Source organism: Mchenga conophoros, linkage group LG14, assembly GCF_057382185.1.
Source record: "Mchenga conophoros isolate Kocher_MC1m ecotype Shallow Benthic linkage group LG14, M_conophoros_male_GT1.1, whole genome shotgun sequence".
Classification (NCBI taxonomy): domain Eukaryota; kingdom Metazoa; phylum Chordata; class Actinopteri; order Cichliformes; family Cichlidae; genus Mchenga; species Mchenga conophoros.
The window spans coordinates 18,916,520-18,933,096 of record NC_140539.1 but is presented as its reverse complement, the minus strand read 5'-3'; positions in this window follow the sequence as shown (position 1 = coordinate 18,933,096).

Here is a 16,577-nt window from a genome sequence, read left to right as displayed (position 1 = left end):
TCTAATAGTTAATGATACAGTATTTGTAAGCAAATTTCCCAAAGTTGTTGTCACAGTCCTGGGTCATTTGACACAGTGTTTTGTGTTTATTTTTTATTATTATTATTTTGTTGTTGTTATTATGATCCTTTGTTCTAGTTTATGCTGATTGTGTGTTTTGGTTTACACCCTTTGGTTCTTAAGAGGTTTGGTTTTGCCGCCCCTCTGTGTTGTCTGCCCATCTGCCCCCTCTGTCCTGTCTGTACCGCATCTCTGAGTCCAGTCTGTGCTTTTCCTGCTTTATTTTGAAGGTCTGTGTCTTTTGTCAGTGTGTTCTGTCCGTGCTCTCCCTGTCTCGTCAGTGTAATCAGCGTCAGCCATGTCTCCCAGCTGTTTCCTCTTAGTTCTGTTCACCTCTTGTATTTAGTGTCTGCGTCTTCCCCTACTCGTTGTCGCGTCGTACCCTCACTTTCACTGTGTGTTCCGTTTGCCAGCCTGCCTGTTTAGTTTGTTGTGTATTCTCAGGTTAGTTAGTTTTATTTGTTCGGTTGCTTTCCAGCAATAAAGCTGAGTATTTTGAGTTACGTTTGCCTCCGTGAGTCCTGCATTTTGCCCCCTCTCTTCCTACCTGCCTGTACACAGCCATGACATTTGTTCTTTGTTTTTTAATAGAAATCTGATTGTACACACAGCTTGCAGCTGATCTGAGTACTCTTTATTTGTAAGGTATGCGAACAGGTGCAAACTCAGTAGGTTTCATGCCAGGTGTGACAGCATGTGATTTCTAAGTCGCAGACAGAATAAAACATGTGTTACTGGTTTGATTGCATGCAAGAACCTTTGTTGCATATCATACCTCTGGATCGCCAGCCATTTATGTTCACTGATGACATTTTTGGTCATTTGTATTAATATTGTGCATACACAAATAAGTCACCTCAAAACATTTAAAAGAACGATAACACCAAAATTACTGTAGTTGTAATTTGCTATCATATGGCATGTGTCGTCATAGGAAAATCTACAGGATGAAAGCAAAATTTGAAGAAAGCCTCCAGTGCTCCTTGTGAGCTGAAATACAGTGTATGTATGCTCCAGCAGCTTGTGCATGTGCAGCATGTAAAATGTGCATTCTTGTTTGAGGTTCTTCTCAGTTCATGCTGTTGCCAATATCAAATGTAATGTATTTATTTATTCATGTATTTACTGGCATTTTTCATGTACTTATTTATTATGTTTTGCAGTTTTATTTATCACATATGCTATTTTACATATGATATGTTTGCCTTTGGGCACTTTTGTGGAAGAAAATAGTTTTAGGAGAGCAAATTAGGCTCATTTATTTTTCAGAATCAGAATCAGAATCAGAATGGGGTTTATTGCCAAATGTTGAGCAGGTTTACAACATTAGGAAATTGCTGCGGTGCTTCAGTGCAAACATAGTGTCATAAATAGCACTTAAATAGACATGGAAAAAATAAAAGTAGGGATAAGAATTAAAAGTGCTACGTGGAAAGATATGTGCATGAGATATACATGAGATATATACATGAGAATAAGAATTAAGAGTGCTACGTTGAAAGATATATACATGAGTGCAGGTGGTGATCAGTGCCAAACATGGAATGATGCAGTGACACAGCGTAGGGTCATGTGTTAGTGGCGGGTACAGTCATATGGTTATTGTTCATGTGTCCAACAGCAGAGGGGAAGAAACTGTTCTTATGGCGAGAGGTTCTGGTGCGAATGGACCGGAGCCTCCTGCCTGAGGGGAGCAGGTCAAACAGACTGTGTCCAGGGTGAGAAGGGTCAGCTGAGATCCGAGCTGCACGCCGCAATGTCCTGGAGGTGTACAGGTCCTGCAAAGATGGGAGTCTGCAGCCAATCACCTTCTCAGCAGAGCTCACAACACGCTGCAGTCTCTGTTTGTCCCTGATAGTGGCTCCAGCGTACCACACGGTGATGGAGGCGGTGAGGATGGACTCGATGATTGCAGTGTAGAACTGCATCATCGTCCGTGTTGGCAGGTTGAATTTCTTCAGCTGCCTCAGGAAGTACATCCTCTGCTGGGCTTTCTTGATGACGGAGGTGATGGTGGGCTCCCACTTCAGGTCCTGGGTGATGGTGGTACCCAGGAAGCGGAATGAGTCCACAGAGGTGATGGGGGTGTCAGTCAGGATGATGGGGGGGGGAGTGGGGCTGTGTGCTTCCTGAAGTCCACAATAATCTCCACTGTCTTCTGGGCATTCAGCACCAGGTTGTTGTGGCTGCACCAGGACACCAGACGTTCAACCTCCCTCCTGTAGGCAGACTCGTCCCCGTCCGAGATGAGTCCAATAACGGTGGTGTCATCTGCAAACTTGATTAGCTTGACAGACTGGTGGGTGGAGGTGCAGCAGTTGGTGTACAGGGAGAAGAGCAGAGGAGAAAGAACACAGCCCTGAGGGGAGCCGGTGCTGATGGTCCGGGAGTCCGAGACATTCTTTCCCAGCCTCACATGCTGCTTCCTGTCCGTCAGGAAGTTAGTGATCCACCGGCAGATGGGATCAGGCACATTCATCTGGGAAAGCTTGTCTCGGAGATGGTCTGGAAGGATGGTGTTGAAGGCAGAGCTGAAGTCCACAAACAGGATCCTGGCGTAGGTTCCTGGGGAGTCCAGATGCTGCAGGATGAAGTGAACTTCAGAGTGGTGTCTGTAAATTAGCTCATACATTCTTTTGTTTGGAGCTGTTATGTAGGACCTTACACGATGTGCGCGTTCAATGTTTTCTCTGTTTTCCAGACTCGAGCTAAATTGGTAACTGTTGGCATGTGAAACCCAACAGATTGGCATTTGGCAAAATATTCCCTTGAATCCCAGACCTCCAAGGACAAGGTCTCAAATCCCAAGTTTTTGCCCCATTCTTCACATTTCCCTGTCTCCTTCCCCGCCCACTCTGCCTAATTATCTCTTGTCTCAGTACATGTTGAATATTGTACGCGATAAGACTTCTTCCTACTTGTCTCGAGAGATTATTCTGTACTCTATAGTATTTGTAAGCATTTGTGTATACATTTTCAATCTCTATGCAGGTTTTCCCTCCTTACTGCTTACGTTGATGTAAATATATCAGCTAATTAATAATGTTGGAGACCATAGCATCTCTGATGGGATTTCCACAATGCTCATTCACTCTCATTCAATTTTCTCCTTGCAGCAAAGAGGGAGAGCAAAGGAGAAAGAGCTAACAAAGAGTTTGGAGAGGACCATACAGCAAAAGAAGAGATGGTAAAGCAAAGAGAAGAACAGCAATGTAGGGAGCAGCAAAAAGCGAAAGGAGGTAGAGAAAAGGAAAAAGCAAAAGGAGAATAACAGAGAAAATACGAAAAAAAGAGCAAATGCATGCATTTTTACTGAGGTTTTTGATGCATTTTTTCAATCCCAGAGGAATGGAGAGTAAAAAACAGGGTCTGCTAAGAACTGGTATTGTTTATCACAAAATCTATCAAGCTAGCTTTTTAAAATAGAAATTCAATGCATAAAGATATTTGTTACGTTATAAAAACACCTGAACCATGACTGTGCAAACTGAAGCTAAGCTCAGTCATGGTGATTCAGCAGCTCAATGTAGAATATATAGGTTGGTATATTTGTAAGGAATGTTCTTGAAATATAGCTTACAAATGTGAAAAGTCTTGCTTGTCAGGGTGATCACTGCCTTAGATGGAAGTGAAGGAGAGAAATGTTACCCGATTTTAGCTGGGGTTCAAATAGATTGTAGAGCTGTTCAGTGTGAGGAAGGCAGGTGAAACCTCACACTGATGAGGTTATGGTGGCATTCTGGCTCAGAAAGATCACTTCACAAAAGAGACAGCACAGTGACTGTTTCTGCATATTTGCATTTGCCACATTATTGTGTCTTTTTATGTGTTACTTGTGTACTCTCTGTGTTTACATGTTAAGGGCTTTATGCGTAATACATCTTCTGTGGACTTCCAAATGTGCTCACATGCTTGCTTACACATATTTGTGTCTGGTTGAGGGCCTTCTCTATGCGTCTGCATTCATGAGTGCTCTGTGAGTACTACTTCTACTGGCCATCTGAAGCTCTGTATCAACATCAAGTACAAAGTTATTAGCAGTCAACATGGCAGAAATGTCATTGAGCTTTCAACGCTCTTCGCTGCACAGAGAACACAGCTATGGGCGCAGATTTTTCCCAAGCAGCTTGGAGGCACACAAACTCATGCAGCGGACCACTATAGAGGAATATAAACGTATATGAACATAAAAACACCAGATTTATTTATTTAATTATTTATTTAGTTTTATCCATTTCTATACAAATATAAAGCAATGGGGAGTCTTTGCTCTGCATTGCTTTATATTTGTAAAGCTGTTTATGCCATCTCAATGGTTTTATTCATCGGCAGTGTTGGGGAGTAACGGAGTACATGTACTGCCATTACGTATTTAAAAAATATGAGTAACTGTATTCCGTTACAGTTACCGTTCAGAATACAGTTACTTTGTTGAAATAAATGGATTACACTGCTGTCTTTTCCTGTTTCATATATTAGGCTATGCTCTCTCTATTTTGGATGGTAATTCCACGCTGGTGGAAACTTAAACAAAACGCGCATTAAGAGGCTCTAATGCCTGGGTCTCAATCTCGCAGCCCATGTCACAGAGCACTGTACAAAGAGTAAAAACTAGGAATACATACAGTAAAATAAAACAGAAAATTGAAACACAGTCTATGGCAAAAGAAAACCCCCCATCATAAAACAGATAGTAAAAAAATTGATTAAAAGAAAAATAATGATAACAAGAGACTCTACAGAAGTCCTAGTTAAACAGAAAATTCACAGGTTAGTTAAATGTAGCTGGTAGACTGCTTCAAAGTCAAGGTGCCACAGACTGAAAAGCTCTACCTCCCTCGTCTTCAATCTTCTATGAGATATAACTAATTTATATTGAACTTACTTAACAAAGACAGCAGCCAGCTGTGTGTTTAACAAGAAATTGAGATAAACAGTCTGAAATTAGTCCACTTACAGTTTAGACCTCTATATGTAAGTATGACAATTTTAAAACAAATTCTAAAATCAATTCTAAAATCAACTGGGAGCCAGTGTAAAGAGCATAAAACAGTGGTAATGCATGCTTGCTAGAATGAGTAAATAGTCTGGCTCACTCTAGCCCAGTAAATAGGGCATTACATTAATCTGGCGCAATGAGATAAATGCATGGCTATAGCTGTTATTTAGAAATGTTTCTTAAATGAAAGAAACCTGAACATGAGATTTTACATATGAAGCAAAGCCCAGAGAAGAGTCAAATAGTATGCTTCGAAGATGCAACAAAGGAAAAAATCACTTAACTGATTCTTGAATGTACGATAATCATGGCTCGATAATCATGGCTCTAGTCTTGTTTGAGTTGAAAACAATGTAACTATTGGAGAGCCAGTCACTTATCTGGGATAAACAAAAAAACATACATGAGGCTTAAAAACATATACAGCTGAATGTCATCAGCACAGAAATGCAAGCATTGCTTTGTTTTTCCTGTAGGCTGTGTGATGCTGCAGGTATCTATTAATATGGTACCTGTATCGCTCCAACAGAGAGAAGTTTTAAAAACAAAAGCTTTATGGTTTGTGTGCACTACTAAAAAAAACATGCAGAAATTTTTATTATTTGCCACTCTCAGTGCAGACATGCAACCGAAATGCTGTAACACAGTTCCATTGATCCCGAAAATTTGATTCTGTTCATCTAAACGTGACATTATCAGTGGGAGAAACATTTCATCATTCATCTAAGTGACTTCTCAGCTGACTGCAGGTTTCCCCAACCTTATGAACAATACATTTGCATAATGACTGGAACTAGCAACACTGGGCTGTGAGGTCAGTCTCTTGATCAGTAATATGCAAATTGTCATGATCACTGACCAACAACCACTGATCAAAGACCATTGATCATTGACCATTCATTGTGCCCCATTACTGATGGAAGTGTTACAGTCTAAGAAGACTGAAGAAGTCACTTGCAGGAGCGACGAAACATTTTTCCCACCTGAAATGCGACATCCAGATGAACAGAATCAACTTTTTGGGATTTCCATACCTGGATGATTTAGCATGCATCAAGAAACAGTTGCACTGAGTTCTACTTAGTTTCAGTAAAGTACAGGCATTATTACTGAAGAGCAGAAAGGAACTCACCTGTAACACATGCAGAGTGAGGACTGAGCAAAGAGATACAGAAGAGAGCCAAAATCTAGCACTCAGCATTCAGAGCTTTGAGTCTTCCACCAGGGACAGCTGTGCACTCATTTTGATAACATCTATTTTTCATCCTACATTTCCATTCCAAATGAATGGGTACTACAACCATCACAAATCCCACAACCAAGGTAAGACATGCTTTTTGTACCATTACATTTTGTATTAAACTGCATGCCAGAAACCTTCATTTAAATTTTCTACACCCAATATTCTACTTTCAAATATATATTCACAACAAGGGCAGCAAACAAAATACCTGTGTCCACATCTTTCGCTCTGCAAATATTTTAATGCCAAATGAGGGTTTTACTCTGGTGCAGAGTGATAGTAAATCTTGCCCATGGACATGGTTATTTTTGCAGATGACCTCATTAAATATGTATTTGTTGGAGTTTCCCTTTCTGAGCACCACAGGAGAGCCACATTTTGAAAAACATGCAGACAATGAAGATATTTTTAACATGAGCTGATGGATTTGTGTTTAATGTTTTTAGTCAAATTGTAGAAATCAGTCTATAATGAACATGAGGAAGTCGTACAGCTCTGCAGCTCCGCAAATCATGTTGTTTGTTTATCTTTTGCTACCAGATCTGCAGTATACAATATTGGAGATGATAAAAAATGTATGGCAAATACTACATTGTACTGCCAATTACTGTCAGAGGTAATTAAATAAAATATTTTATGATGCCTAGAGTTTCTTCTAGAGAGGCTGTTCCTAGTCTGGTCTGGGAACTCTACTTTGTCCTCATCATTTGATGAAGTTTTTTTTAGTGATTTACAAGCACCAGAATGGGTTGTTCCCATGATGCATGTTCCAGTGAGGGGGGTCCTACAAAGTGATTAAGAAGACCCCCCACAAACTTTAACACAAGGTTCTTGAGGTCACAGGTTGCAGAAGAGTGAAGAAGCAGCCTCCTGAACTGCTTGAGGAAGAAGCAGCCAAAGAGGGGTTCTTTCGTTGCTTCTTCTTCAAGCAGTTCAGGAGGCTAAACTTCTTTTCAGAAAAAAAAACCAGCTAAACATGAGAGGTTTTAGGACAAAGTTTGTGTTTTCCATTGTTTAAGCACCAGTTCCAACCAAAGGAGGTATGTTGTATCAACAGAAAAGGCTAACTTGGTTATCATTTTGCAGAAAAAAAGAGACTTCTAAAAATAAGAACACAAGAGGTTTTTGGACAAAGTTTGTGTTCTCCATTCTTTAAGCACCGGTTCGAGCACCATTTAACAACCGGCACTGTTTCAAAAGTACCAGTTTGGTACTGGTATCGGATAAAACCTAAACGATACCCATCCCGAGTCACAACTGGAAAATCTTTTGTTGCACTTTAGTCTTGAGTCTGTATTATTGTTATCTTCATAATCTATAAAAATGCTGTTTCTTATTTCAATCATTTCTTGGTAAAAAATAAAATTTACTGTTATACACCTCTGTGGATTTAGTGTTGGCCTCTTCAAAGTAGTCTCTCTTCCTTTTCTTTCATTCATTAACATCCACGTACCTATAGTGCTATGGCTCTAGACATTACGTTTCCAGTAGTAGAACAGACATGAAGGCAATGTTTAGTTAGACTCAAGGAATAATTTATTTGATTCTGGTGATTAAAAGTGAAGGTCACTTTGACCTCATATCTTTTATTCCTTTGAATGTACTGAGTAAGTAACACTATGAAATCTTTATTACTTTGCTCACAAATGCTCACTTTGATAAAGTTAAATGAATGAATTATAACACAATTTCCCACAAATGACTAATAGGATGAAAAGATAAGGTAAAGGCATAATCATCCTAAAAGGTAAAGGTTGAAACTTAAAGTGACAGTATAGTTTTGTTTGTTTTGTTTTTATTTTCTGTAGCCATTATTCAATGCCACAACTTGGAAAAAGCAAGACAGATAGTAACCATATTTCATATTTGGCCAGAACCTGGAAATTAATCTCCTGCTCTCATCATAAATTCATTTTTATTGCACCATATACACTATATGAATGTGGACAGACTGCAAAACAGGCTGATGAATTAGTGTATTACCTGCAAATGATCATCCTTGCAGAAATTAGGAAAACTGCTTTTTTGACACAATGCTTTTGAATAATAAATAACTGAGTTTAACTGGTTTTGCATTAATACTAAAAACACATTAAAATGTTATGTTTCTTGTGTGTATATAGGCCGTCTTTCTCTTTTTTTTCTTTTTTTTTGTTATTATTTATTTTATTTTCAGTTGTTACAGATGGGACAGACATGACTAGGGGATAGGAAAGGGAGAAAGAAAGATGAAGGAAAAAAACAGAGGGGAAGAGGGACAGTGAGAAAGGGCACTTAAAAAGAGAAAGCGAGAATGAAGAAAAAAAAACACAAAAAACTCCTGGATCACCTGTTGAGAGAAAAAGAAAACAAGCAAAAAAAAAACAGAGCAACATAATAAACACAACACCATCGCGTTAATCTAGCTAAGTGTAAACAGTAGTAAATACTAAATGTTGAATGTTGTGGTGCAGCACGCAGGGCCAACAGCGCACAATGTGCTTTCAGGAAGCAGCCAAGAAAGGTGTAGTTTATGTCTATGGACAGTGAACACCCGTGTGCACACCTGTGTGGATCAGCACGCTTGTATTCAAAAGGTTTCCCCATGTAACGGTTTGCTAGAGGGTGTAGGGAGCCATAGCCCCGTCCCCCAGGGCATGAAGCAGGCATGGATGAGATCCAGGCCCCAGACATCCAGAGGTCCCAGAGTGCGAGAGCCCAAGGAGGACCACTGGAGGGGCATCCGTGCCACCCTCCCGGAAAAAGCTGAGGAGAGCCCCAGACGAGGGTTCACGCAGCAGCCAGAAGGGGCTGCACTGGCGTGTCCACCTACTCTGCCGGCAGCCAGCTGTGCCAGAGTGAACCGAGCCGCAGTCCCAGAGGCCGGAGGCCCGAGGGCCCCCCACGCCCCGGAAGAGACCTGACTGAGCAACAGGCGCCAGGCCCCGCCAAGTAGTCACCGGGAGTGAGCTGGTACATACCTGAGCGCCCAGCCCCGGACACCAAGAACCACCAACGCACCGACCACTGAGGGCATCAGCCACCGACGTGGAGTGTGGTGATGGGAGATAGGCCTCCATACTTTGGAGGGCCTGGGAGTTCCCAGAGAGGTGGAGTCTAAGACCCAACCTGACATATAGACAGAGAAACAGGCACACACAGACACAAACGTGCATTCCCACCCTCATGCACACATATACAAATACTCAGCACTCACCCAACATAAAGATATACACAAACAGACATTGTACACACAATCACACTCCCCAAACATACTCTATACCCCAGGTCCAGGTACCCTCGCCCCCAGAGGGGGAAACGGCACCTACACCCAGGAGATGTTACCCTTTCCCCAAGGGTGGAGGCAAGCAGACCACCCCGGCTCCGCAGCAGCAGGGGGCCCCGCATCCCAGATCCCAATCGGACGGCCAACACCTCCTGCCAGCCCCCCCGCCCCGATGGCCAGCAGAGAACGGGGGTCTATGAAGACCCGATACCTCCCTCCTCCCGCTCATGTGTAGTGTTGCTGCGTGTTGTTCTAAAGTGCATTTAAAACATGGAAGGGCATGGTGCTGCTGCCAGAGAGCAGCAGGTGTTAGCACGGCCCCTCCCGAGAACCCTCAATGTCTACATGGATTTAAAATTGAGAGGTGGGCACCGGCGCCAGAGGTGGGGTTGAATACACAGACCGTCCTCTGGATGCCGTTAACGTGCCCACCCTCAAGGCCCTATATGTATGTGTTATGAGAGTATGAGTGATGTGGATGTCTAAGTTGTGGAATAAAATTGAGGCACAGGTGGCCAGAAGGGGACAGAGGTGGAGGGAATGCCTCCCCTGCACCCTGGTGACACACCTGCACCCCAAGGCCCTACTTGTGTGGGTGGGTGTGGTGGAGCGGGAAGAGGGAGGCAGTCGGGGATGGGGAGGAGAAAAAGAGAGGGGCAATAAGCCCCTCCCTGGGGCCAGCTCCCCCACTGACCCCAGTAGGCACCCCCATCCTCCGACACCCACCAAGGCAAGGGGGCCCAGGCCCATCCAGACCGGGACCTACGGCAGCAGCACTGCCAAGCCCCACAGGACCCGGGGCAGCCCACCCGACCCCACCGCAGAGGAAACTGTACCCACCCCAACATTCAATCATCTCCCAGACTACACAAGACAATAGACACCCAGGTTGAGTTTGTTCTCCACCTCTCCTATGTCTCTCCCCCACCTGCAGAGTGGACTCCTGCAAGGATGGAACAACCAGTTGAAGAGCCCCCCAGTTAGGCCGATGCACCAGAGGCCCCCTGCGCCAGGGCTGAGCCCCCGTGCACCCACCCGCCCACAACCTCGGCGACACACCAACGAGGACCGAAGCCCCCAAGGCCCAACCAGAGCCCCAGCACAAAGACGAAGCACCCCCGAACCCCAAGCCCCCACGCCTGCCCCAGATCCACTCAGGAGCAGCCAGGCTACCAGCACAGACCCTCCCCTAGCCCTTCTGCACGTAGCCACGAGGAAAACACCCTCTAAGAGCAACTAGAGCCACTAACCAGGTTATGACCACAACCCCCGGGTTAGCGCCCTCCAGGAATAATGTCCCTAGGGATTCCCCAGACGCCCTAAGCCCGTCCCAACCTCCACATCAACCACAATAGCGAAGGGGGGACCAAACCGCGACCCCCCACCCCCGCTAGGTGATGGAGCCGATAAAAGGAGCCCAGAGGGATTGATCTAATGTGGTGGCAGAGGCTGTATCGAGGCTAGAGATGGCACGATACCACTTTTTTATGTCCGATACCGATATCATAAATTTGGATATCTGCCGATACCGATATGAATCCGATATAGTGTGTTTTTTAATCAAAAAAAATGTTTTTTTTAATATCTTGCTGCTTTTTGTATAAGTTCATACTCAAGTTACAAAAAAAACAAACACTAAAGCTATTTTATTATACCTGTATGCAAAAAATAAACTGCACCCAAAATATTTCATAGTTCAGCAATACTGATCAATCTAATAAACTTAAACCTACTCCATCCTCCCTATTCTGGTATTTTAAAGAGCAAGCAATCTAACTAATAGGGCTCTAAAACTCCAGCAAAAAAATAAAAAATAGGGAACCACCCACCCTCCACCTCATGATGCTTAATCGACGTAATCAACTTTAATTTGATGCAGTGGGGGAAGAAAATGCACAGAACTCGATTATTTTTCAAGAATAATTAAATAGATTCAGCATCTTTCTTCAACAGAATTGCCGACTGCACAGATGGAAAAAGTACTATAGCTTACTAGGGTATATTAGACTTAATAGTTACTATATAGAGTAATGGACTTCTATACATTTTTCATCAGATTAAAACTTTGGGTGCAAGATTCAGATAATTATTTATTAAAAGCTACACATTTTAAATGAGAATAAGAAAAGTATGTCTTTGTGCCCCCTTTTCCCTGTTAATGCCCTATCGGCCCCCTTTGCTAATCTTTGCTAGATCCGCTACGTAGAAAAAGATCCTGGTGTAAAAAGTAATATTAACAACAGCTTATCAAGCTTAAACGTGCTGCTGTTGTTCAGCCGCTGGTTTCCTCTTTCTGGCGCGAAGTGGGCGATTAACTCGCAACAGAAAAGCCGATCAGCTGATCATTGATCAGTTTCACGATTGAAGTAGCAGCAGGAGAGGGAGGGAGAGAGAAGAGGCAGTCGCTCCATATATCGGTTGTTAAGGTTAACGCAGGAATGCTTTACTTACACACTTGCTTTACTTCTCTCGGGGATAACTTTGTCGGAGATGAAATGCCGGGTTGGTAGCGAAGCTCCAAATGCTTAACCAGACCACCGACAGGTCTGGCACGCCACAGCCGCTCTATCACATGACGCATACTGCTCCGACGTGCTATGGTTATGAGGCGTGTTACAGCGTGTCACAAGTTTTGTGAGGTGCTTTTTTGATATTTAATGGATCGGATTACATATTTTTATTTCTCTCCGATATCCGATCCAGTACCAATACATAATATCGGAACGGTCCATCTCTAATCGAGGCTAATGTGATCTATTAGATGGTTTCTATATTGGCTAGAATTAAGATTATTTTTATTTTTTATTTTATTTTTTATTCTTTATTTTTCTTATTTCATTCTTGGCAATGCAAAGGGCAGTGAAAACCATGTGGACTGTATTAGTTTCTGTAGTGACATCATCCAATTTGCCCAACAAGCACACTAAAGGGGAGGTTGGAATTTTACATTTCAGACACTTTGATAAGTCTTCACATATCCCCCGCCAAAACTTCTGAACTGGTGGACAGAACCAAAGAGCAAGGATGTAATTGTCTGGTGTATTGCCTTGACAGTGTGAGCAGTTCGTTGAAGATGTAAAGCCCATCTGGAACATCCGATGACCTGTATAGTGCACTCTATGTAGTATTTTGCATTGTATTACTGTAATTGCAGACTGGGATTTCTAATCAATTTAAAGGTTTTTAAGCATACCTGAGACCAGAAGTTTTGGTCTAAGCTGACTGATAAATCTGCTTCCCACTTTGCTATAGGAAGGGATATTGATTCATCTATTTTAGAAAGTGTTCTGTATATTTTAGACAATAATTTGGGGGATATAAGAGTAAGAAAATGTACCACACTTGGTGGTGTTTGTAATTCAACTTGGCAGAGGTTAAATTTCTTTTTTTACTATGGATTTAATATGTTGATATTCTAAAAATCTTTTCTTGTTGATCCCATATTGTATAACTAGTCTGTCAAATGGAATAAAGTCTGTTCCTTCTAATACATGTTCCAAGTATTTAATTCCTTTACAACTCCAATCTGGAAAATTAATCATATTATTCTTTTGTAATATGTCAGGGTTATTCCAGATAGATGGGATTAATGAAGACTCCGTTATTTTTAGAAACTCCCACCATGCTGTCAGAGAAGAGCTGATGTTGATGCTTTTAAAGCATTCATGTCTTTTGATGTTTGAGCTGTTAAATGGTAGGTCTGAAATCTCTAGATTGTTGCATAGGGCCTGTTCAACATCTAGCCAGGGCTCATCTAAGAAGGTATGTTTTAACCATCCTGAGATGAACTGAAGCCTGTTGGCTAAGAAGTACTGTTGAAAGTTAGGCAGATCTAGTCCTCCTTTATCCTTGGTTCTTTGTAGCGTTTTTAAGCTGATACGCGGGGGTTTATCTTTCCAAAGGAATTTAGAAATATACATATCCAGAGATCTGAACCAATCTTGTGATGGTTTGTTCGGGATCATTGAAAATAAATAATTTATTTCTGGCAAGCTCATCATTTTTATAGTGGCGACCCTTCCCATGAGTGATATGGGTAGAGATTTCCATCTAGTCAGATCGCCTTCTACCTTCTTTAGAAGTGGGATGTGGTTTAATTTAGTTAAGTCTGAAAGCTTAGGAGAGACATTAATACCTATATATTTAATATTTCCAGAAGAAGAATTTCATTTTTAGACAGGTTTATTTGTGGTGAATATAAAGTTTCATAGAAATCCCTAAAAATGTTGTTTATTCTTTCAGGGTCATATATTGTGTTCCCAGATAAATCTTTAACAGCACATATAGTTGTTTTTTCTTTATTTATTTTTAACTGGTTTGCTAGAAATCGACTGGATTTGTTACTGTGTTCAAAATTATGCAAGCGAAGTCTTTGTACTAGGAATTGTGTTTTTTATTAATAATTTCATTTAATTCAATTTTTTTTTTTTTTGCGTATTTTCTTCATTAGTTCTTGATCTTGGTCGGACACGTTGGCTTCTTCTAAGGATTTGATGTTTTTTCTAGTTCCTGAATAATTTTGTTTTCTTTTTATGTCATGAGAAAGAAATTATTTTACCTCTCATCACAGCTTTCTCTGCTTCCCATAGAGTAGATGCTGATGTTCCGGGAGTGTCATTATAGTCTAAATATGAAGTCCACTCTTTTTTAAAAATATTTAATAAAGTCTTCATCTTTGAGCAGTGATGTATTGAATCTCCAGTTTTTACTTGGTGTAGCGTTCTTCTTATGTATTAGTGTTAAAGATACAGGAGCATGATCACTGACATCTATAGGATGAATCTCAGTGTCTGTAATGTTACTCAGCAGTGAGCTGCTGACTAGGAAATAATCCAGTCGAGAGTAGGAGTGATGGACATGTGAGAGGAAAGAATATTCCTTACTGTTGGGGTGAAGGGAATGCCATGCCTTTGGCATGCCTGCACTTCATTTCTGTATTTTATGTATATAAGTTTAGATTAGTTATTTATAGTTGGTTTACACAGCGTTGTGTATGTATGTGTAAGTATGTGCAATGTGTATATATAGACACGTGTGTGTGTGTGTGTGTGTGTGTGTGTGTGTGTGTGTGTGTGTGTGTGTGTGTGTGTGATTTACATTGCTGTGCTTGAGAGCCACCATCTACTGGAACCAAATTCCTTGAATGTGTCTGCACATATACTTGGCCAATAAACACGAATCTGATTCTGATTCTGATGCATCGCAAAGGCCATAGTCGCTCATATACTGTTTGATTATATTTGTGGACTGCCAATTGCGCTGAGTTGCTGTTGTGTTGAGCCTATCCATTTCTTCATTTAGTCCCAGATTGAGGTCGCCTCCAAGAATAAGTGTGCCATCTAAGTGTTCAGAGAGTGCACTAAAAAATCCATGGAAGAATGAGGGTTCATCAACATTTGGACCATATATACTTACTCAAAGGAGCTTGGAAAGAAAAGCGTCTGGACTTCTTTAAGTTGCTTGAAGACGTTTCACACCTTGGCTCAGGCGATTAGAGGATCATCAGGGGGTCCTTTTGTCCCTCTGTGGGGGGATACTCCCACTAGGTTTATATCTGGGACTCTCCACTATTTGACCTTAGAACTGAAGAAGCTTCTCGGATGAGAGGTGAAACGTCTTTAAGCAACTTAAAGAAGTCCAGACGCTTTTCTTTCCAAGCTCCTTTGACTACGATGACCTGGATGACTGAGAACCTTCACAGACATATATACTTACAATACATAGCTTTTTGTTAAGTATTGATAATTTATTAATTAGGAATCTACCCTCTGGATCTATAACTGTATCGAGTACTGTAAAATTAACATTTTTATGTATTAATATTGCTATTCCCCTTTGTCTAGAATTATAACAGGCTGCAAACACATTCGGAAACTCGGGTGTTTTAAGTTCGTTTAAACCTGTGACAGGCTTGTGAGTCTCTTGTAATAAAACAACGTCTGCCTGTAGTTTTTTATGCTGGTTAAATATCTTTAACCTCTTTCCTATGGTGCCAGCTCCATTTACATTCCATGTGACAAACCTTAGTGTGCCCATAATTGTGTGTGTATGTCTAATGATGTACGCTGGGTGTTTCGTTTAGACGGGTGAAGAGAATGTGGAAACATCACTTGTTTGTAAATAGAAAGAGAGAGAAAAAAATATGGTGAGAGGCTCCATAAGTCTGACTATGTGTGTGTATATTAACTAATATGAGCAAGCGTCGCTTGCGTGTGTGTCTTGTAAGTCTGTGTGTGCTGTGAGGCTGATGTAAATGTGCTGCCATTGAGCGCATGTGTTTGCGTGATCGTGGTGTGTGAATATGCAGAAATAGAGGGTGTTGTTTGTAGGTGAGTGGGGAAGTAGGTGATCACTGCAGTGAAAGAAAAGAGAAAGAAAGACACCACGAGAATGGTGAGCAACAACAACAAAAAAAGAAAAAAACAGAAACATTCCAATTAAAGCAATGACGGGGGGGTTGTCTGCTATGACATCATACTGATATTACTAGGTTAAACACATGTTAGAGGAGAGAGTGTGAGTGGATAGGAAAAGAGTGTAGCAGGTTCTTATATGGAGTGCAGTCAATATAACCACGGAGTGGTGCCGGGATCGCGGTAGAGCTGTCTGTCCACATAGAGCCAGTCCACGGTGATGACAGCGCGGGAGCCTCTCTGGATGAAGCTACGTTGAACTGGGAACAAGACCTTGCGTCGTTCCAGGATCTCTTTGGGGAACTGGTCGTTCACGCTGAAGTCCGTTCCTTTCAGCTCCCTGCCGCGACTCTTCATCTGTTCCTTCTGTTTGAATTGGCCGAATTTGGCCACAATTGGATGTGGTCTCCCGGTCGGTAACCTCACGGCCCCAAACGATGCACTCTTTTGAAGGCGATGTTCTTCATGGTGTCCTCCGGCAGCTTCAGGTGGGTTTTAATGAAGCTTTTCACCGTTGCTTCCACGTCCTCCTCAGATTCTGGAATACCAGAGAACACAAGGTTGTCTTGCATGCTACGGGCTTATAGATCGATAACG